Source organism: Poecilia formosa, unplaced genomic scaffold, assembly GCF_000485575.1.
Source record: "Poecilia formosa unplaced genomic scaffold, Poecilia_formosa-5.1.2 Scaffold562, whole genome shotgun sequence".
NCBI classification, from domain to species: domain Eukaryota; kingdom Metazoa; phylum Chordata; class Actinopteri; order Cyprinodontiformes; family Poeciliidae; genus Poecilia; species Poecilia formosa.
Genome location: NW_006800501.1, coordinates 271,143 through 278,743, shown reverse-complemented (window position 1 = coordinate 278,743; position 7,601 = coordinate 271,143).

Here is a 7,601-nt window from a genome sequence, read left to right as displayed (position 1 = left end):
CGTCTGGAGGTCACTTAGAGGCAACTGAAGGTCTCTCAGACCAGGAGAAACAAGGTTCTCTGGTCTGATGGGACAAAAAAGTTTAAAATTTTTGCCCATTAAATTCAGTAATTTAATGGGCAAAAATTGTAAACTTTTTTCCTCATTGTCAAAATGGGGTTGAGGAGCAAGATGAAATCAATACAGTTTGTAACAGAAAATGTGAAAAGTGAAGCACTAGGAATCCTTTCAAAATTTTATTTAACCTTTATTTTACCAATATTAGAACCTATTGAGATTAAAAACTTCTTTCAAGGGAGTCCTGGCCAAGAGGCAACAACTTATACACTGTATGCAAAAGCAGTGCAGGTTTTTGTACAATAGAGAAGTTGTTCTTCTAAAAAAATTCTTAAAAAGACATATTGGATGTAGTAGATTATAGTTTCCCCAGATTTTATAGCATTGAGCTGTAATGGAAAGCAGGATGAACTAACAGAAGCACATAGTTTACAGTTCAGCAGTCGTAAGACTAGGAACTTTCAAACATTGCACAAGGTTGCAAGAAAGTTTCATCATGTTTCCAGAAAGAATGAATGAACTGAGCTTCAGGAAAATGCATCTGAAGGCATGAATGTTTGTGCTGTCAAGGCAAGATCAACATACACTGAGAAACAAAGGTTTCATGTTTGTTTGGGTTTTTTTTGCACACTTAAATATCTATTAACACGTTGCAAATAGTAGTTTCAAATAGTTCTCTTTATAAGGTTGCCTAAAAGCATGCAAAGAAAATACTGTGTTGTGAGGACAAAGCTGTACATAATTAACAACCAGTTATGCAAATTAGTTTTTATCTTTAATTTTTATTTTATTTGGTGAAACACACACACAAAAAAAACAGTTCCAAAAGAACCATAAGGGTAACGGAAAGGTTTGAATTTTTAAATGGACTTTTGAATAAAACCTTTATTCCTTTATCAAGCTCCAGTATAGAATGCTGTGAAGGACAATAAACAATGAAGTGTTGATCATTTTTCTGTTTCATGCCAGGTGAGCTGCCTTACTGGAGGCCCTAACATGCCCCTAAAGCCCACCGAATATACTAAAATCCATCATAGCGAAAATCTAAACATATAACTGGTTCAAAAAATATTAACAAATAGCACCTGGTATTACTGCCAATCGGGGAACATTTAGAGCCAATGGACAATATGAAGATGGGATAAATAGGCTGAACTTGTCATTAATAATGCAAAGAAAATACTTTTTCTTTCATCATTTTTACTTTACATGATACCCATCTATGTACAAATGAAAATACTTCAAACNAAATAGGCACCCCAACATAATTTTTATTTTTGTATCTTTAATTTCTCATTGTACTAAGTTCTGTAGTGTCATTTTAGTTAGTCCTATGCAATTCCACACACAACCGCTAGGGGCGCTGCCGTGTTGGTGGCAGAGAGAATATTGAGCACACAAGAAGAATAAATCTTCCGGTTAAATATGAAGGAAGCTCAACGTGTGTGTCTCATCTTTCTCATACCACAGCATCACACGTTGAGGGAAGATCATCTTATACATTACCCTCAGCCTTCCAAGGTTGCAGGGTAACAAGCAGACTGTAAGTTTCACATGCTAATATTATAGCTATTATGTTCCCACTTGCAAACTTTGCTTTTGGTGTAGTGTTTTGGGGATTGATAAACCATTCTTCCACACAGACATGATGACAGACATGATGACATCACACCATCCTGTTCTCCCTTCATTACTTTTTGTGCATTGCAGAATTAGTAAACATTTGCTTCTCTGTATCTCTATGATTTACTCCAGCCTTATGTTCCACTGAAAAATATCACCTTTAAATATTAAATAGTCTTCTTTGCTTCTGTTTTAAGTTACTTTAAAAAACATCTTTCGCAATTGCCTTCAGCCCAGTATGAGATGACTTGACTATTTTCATGGTTTTATCTCTCATTTTATTTTTGTAAAACCCCAAATATCTGTCCATCGATCGATTGATCGATCGATGGACAGATATCATGTCATGACTATTTTGTCTTTGGTTGGGCGAACAAATTTCTGCCTAAGATCAGTAGCTGTTAGTGATCAGTAGCACACTGCTATCGGATGTTTATTGTACTACCTAGCAGAAAGCTGACATCGTTGTTTCTTCCCACAAGGTTGCTACAATCGATAGTACCCACACAGGCACACCTGCTAGATGGAAACAAACACACCCACTTTCATTCTATTGGCTGAGAGGTTGCCAGGTGACTGTGCCAAAAAGCAATTCTGTTTTGTAAACAAGCAGAGTCTGAGCAGAGAGAAGTTTTGAGTAGAAAGACATGAAGTCCTGCCTTCAAAAATAAAATCCTGTTTTCAGACTGAAAATGTGTGCTCTAGATTTTTTTTTTTTTTTTTTTTTACAAATTATCCGTCTTATATTATTAATATAAGACGGATATATTAATATATATATTAATGATAATTTTAACAAATATGGAAAAATAATTTTTTTTAAGTTACATACTTTAAACAGCCTCTCACTCTGGGTCAGTGAGCTACACAATCATGGAGAGGACAGCTGAGTGGACAGATGTCCAGGACAGTCATGGATCCTCTTCACAGCGAGGGGAAGCCACAAAAGCTCATTGCTGGTTGAAGATAATTATTCACAGAGTTCTGTATCCAATAATTTTTTACAGGAAATTGAGAAGAAGGAAGAAATTTGGTAGTAAGTGGTGAAACAGAGAAAACCACAGCCTTTAGAGGATTGTCAAGCAAAAACAAAAAACCAAGAAATCAAACTTACGTAGCATTTACAGCCTTTTCTATGAAGTTCAAATTGAGCCATTTCCACTGACCATCTTTGAGATATTTCTACAACTTAAATAGAGTCCACCTGTGAAAAATTCTGTATTCTGTTCTTGATTTAGAGAGGCACACATATCTCTAAGGTCCTTCTGTGCAGGTCAGAGGTCAGACACCACGCATGAAATCAAAGGATATGTCTGTAGACCTTAGAGCCTGGACTGTCTTAAGGCACACNGAACTTGTCATTAATAATGCAAAGAAAATACTTTTTCTTTCATCATTTTTACTTTACATGATACCCATCTATGTACAAATGAAAATACTTCAAACAATCTCATATAATATGACAGGTTTTAGGATAAACCTCTGGCTGTTTCAAATGTCCATCCATTTTCTGTACACCCTTGGCCCTAGTGCGGTTGGGAGGGTTGCTGGTGCCTATCTCCAGCAAGACATTTCGGGCAAGAGGTGGGGTCACCCTGGACAGGTCGCCAGTCCATCGCAGCTCAACACAGAGACAGGACAAACACACACCTAAGGAGAATTTAGAGAACCCAATTAACCTGACAGTCATGTTTTTGGACTGTGGGAGGAAGCCGGAGTACCTGGAGAGAACCCACCATTCACAGGGAGAACATGCTAACAGCCCGGGGTCAGGAATCGAACCTAGGACCTTCTTGCTGAAAGGCAACAGTGCTCATTGTACTTATGCTTATAAAAGACAAAGAACATAGATATGAACCATTTAAAATGTTTTTAAGTAATAATTAAAAATGTCACTAAGTGAACCGTTAATTGTCTCTGAAGGCCAGCTCACCATGTTTTCTAAGAGGCAGACAGTTTACCTGACTGCATCAGGTGATTGTTGTATAGTCAGAGTTCAGTTTCTGGTTCCTTAGTATTGCTACGTCTCTCTGAAATATGAACAACAATAAAGAAGACAGATATGTTCCAGCTTTGGTCAGCTTCCTGACAGAGCTGCAGTTTTGTGTTGAGAGTGTGAAACACTGGAACTACATAATACTAGCTTGTGATGTGAATTTTATTTCTTGTTTAGATTTTTTTTAAAAAGTTAATGTGTCACCTAAATCCAAAATGTTACACATTTTAAAAATTAAGTTAAATAATGTAATTATATTTATATGTATAGTGAAATAATCACCTGATCTGAGTCTTTATCATTATGTTACGGCCAGTCGTAAATTTCTGCAAGACAAAATGAAATACCTGGGTTTGGGTCCATCAGAACCAGAACCTCAAGGTTCTTCATTGCTGAATGTTGCTGGAAAGTGGTCTGTAGCGTATTCATGTCCCACAGAACTGAGGAACAGATCCGTGTTCTACCCCAGGAGAAGCTGGGTAGAACCAAACTCCACATTAACCAGTTAGTGTGTGACTTGCCAGAGGAAAAGCACCTGATGTTACCTTCACTTGTTATCATAATGCCATATAATAAGACTTGGAAGAAATTTGACATTGTTATTTAATAACTTCAAATTGGGCTTCTGTCTTTTTAAAAACTCCTTCTCTTTCTGAATCTTCCGCCTTCAGGAAGTCGTCACAACGTTGCTATTCTATTAACTCTTTAGCAACATTTTTACCAGCGTTGCACTGAAAAGTAACTCCTATTATGAGTTCAGCAAGTGGGTGAAATATTAATGAAATATCTTGCCAATGGACACAATGACAGAGGTGGATGAAGAGGGAATGTTTGCTTTATTCATTCTCTGGTTGACTTCCTGTTGCTTAATATATGCTGTTAAAATGAGCTGATAAAAATTTCAATGCTATTAGCAGCCCTGTTTTTCCCTTTAGCGATTATAAAAGATTGCTTTCATTAGACTGCAGACAGTTATTAAGTCTTAGCTCATGGAACACAATGTTGTGTGCATATTCAATATCTTCATTAAACAATTATAGGGCCTTTGTTAAACTGGTTAGATAGCTAATGTTGTTAAATCTTTTGCCAGAGGCCCAGTTCCTTGAAAGATGATACAGTGAGGGGTGAGATTTTTCCTAAGCCTGGTTAGAGCTTTCATGACAAAACCCTGGTATTGTATGTGTAACGGAAAGGTGGTTATAATTAAGATGTGATGTGGGATTTGAGGATATATAATAAATAATAAGTTTACCTTGTTATCATCATCCGCCAGAGGCCTCGAGAGGTTCAAAGTCTTTCTGTGTGATTCTGTGGACAGAATATAAAGCAGACTTCCTCCTCTGCAAAAGGAGGAAATACATTTTTGTTTAGTATTAGATTTGAGCAACAGGTAATCAGTACTGTATGTATTTATGTCACAGTTGTTACTCTTGTAAACTTGGAGAAAGAAGGTCTCAGGTTCAAGTCCAGGCCAGCACCATTCTGCTTTGGGATGTTTTTTATGTAAATTAAATGCATTTATATTCCCAGATGAGCTTCTCGCCCTGTCTCTATGTGAATGAGATGTGGACTGCCAATTTGATTGATGGCATCAAAAATACTCTGTCATAATTTAGTTTTACCCGGCAATTTTTAAACGATAATAATGACATGTTCAGTTGCGTTTCATTTTCATTCAGTTTAAATAATATTCAGCAAGATGAACATAGAATCCACATCATTTCATGAGTGACGGCAAGAAAAGCAGGGGGGAAAACCTGTGATGCAGCAGCTGTGGGCAGGCGTGCCTGTGAGCTCCAGGCAGTTTAAACCTTCCAAATTTCAAAATTATTTAGCTTCCCAGTTTTGCACTGTGTGGATGTGAATCTGTTCAAAAGGCAATGATGTACGGTGGATCTGGTACAAGAATTAAAGAACAAGAATTAAAGTTCGCCCCATTAGCAATTACCAAACCATTTAATTTTAGCTGCCTGATGCATGGCATCAGTTACATTCTATTTTATATTTAGACATACAATTGCTGGTTAACACACCACTTAAAGACAAATTCAAATTCAAAAATACTTTATTAATACCCAAAGGAAAATTAAATGTTGTTGTAACTCATTAATTTAGATTCTTCAAAGAGTTATTGAAGATGGTGATGGCTGTTGGCAGGAAATATCTTTTCTAGTAATGCACTCAATCTGAAGAAGCCTCTGACTGAAGATGCTCCTCCTTCTCAAGATAGTTTCCCTGCCTGATCCTCAGAGGTTCCACAGTCGCCCAAACAGAACCAGGACAGAACCAGCCTTCTATATCCAGCTGTAGAGCCTTCTTAGGTCCCTGGTTCTGATGCTGCTGCCCCAACAGCTGATGACAGAAAAGATCAACCCCAAAGATATATTTTGCATTACATCTGTGATCTAGCATATATTATATTATAACCTTGGGTCAGAAAAGGCATCAGATCAGTTGGTGATTTCTACACCAATAATGTCTTTGCCAGCTTCAATCAACTATCTAAATATTATGGTTTGCACAGTCATGATCCTTCTAATATCTACAGATCAGACATTGGATTAAGAGTCAAACCCTGCTTGAAACATGTTTGCTAGATCACAGATGTAATACAAAATGATTTATTTATTGTATTTATATAACTGTTTTTGATTATTTACTGGCTTACAAGAAGTGCTCAAAAATGTCTAAATGTGAATTAGACCTAAGCTGCATGTATGAAGACAAAAGTTGGAGCAGATTATTAAATTAATCTCAGACCGTCCTGATATCAACTAACAGACAAATTCAATGTAATATTTTTCACCACATGTAATATAGATATAGATTGAGTAAATTGAATGTTGGTATTGTGGACAAATGCCAGAGCTGTAAGATGTCTGTTGGGGATGTTCGGAGTTGTGTACAGTTGCAAACCTACTGGAATAATGTCATTCTGATAACGTCAGAGGTCTGTGGACTTTCTTTGGATCTTGATTCTAGGATTTGGACGCTTGGAGATGTTGCGTCCCTGAAATTACTTCCTTGCAACTAATTTGTTTTGCTGGCCTTGCCTGTGGAAAAGAAGTGTACACTTAAGAACTGGAAATCTACAGAACCTCCAAATCAGAAACATTGGATCAACAAACTGTTGTACTGCACTCCTGAAAAAATGTCTCCATTAAGTAAGAAGGACATTAGAAGAGTTTAAACAGACATGGACTCCCTTCCTGGACATTTTAACAAGATTGGACCTAAGAGACTACATGTATTGTTGCATAAAAAGAGAGTGGGTGGGTCTTATTCTGCAGCTGGCTTTTTAAATAAATATAGAATGTACTGAATGTGTTGTACGCTAATTGTATGTTTTTACATTTTATTTGTTTGTGCCAAGCACATTTAAAATTAGGCTCATTCCTGAACTGACTGCATAGATGAAGGTTTGAGGTGTACTGACATCTTAAAGCTACTTTTTATAACAAATTATTAAGAGTTACTGTGGTTTCACATTACTTGTGTCTGTTGCTTAGCAACAATTGAGCTGGCAGAGCAAGCAACAGCTTAAATAGTGAACTTTATTGGACAATCATATGGATAAAAACTTGCAGCTAACAGTTTACTGTCTGAACTTCAAATATAAATATGCCATTTGTTGTAAACAGTCACAGCTAATCCAACTCCTTTGCTTTTGTCAAAAGAAAATGAAAAAAATCCCTCTGTGAGAAACAGAATACTGCTTTATGAAACTGTCTGAGTTCTGGTTTGAGAGGAAAGGTTGCTCATTTTCTTTGCTGAAGTTCCCATGATAGCCCATATTCAGAGTCCCTGCATGGATTGATAAGGACTGTGTTTTAGTAAACTCATTCTGACACACCTGCTTGCTACATTTCCTATTACCATTTATGTTTGCTGAAGAAATATGTGGTAACACTTTATTTGAAGGGGG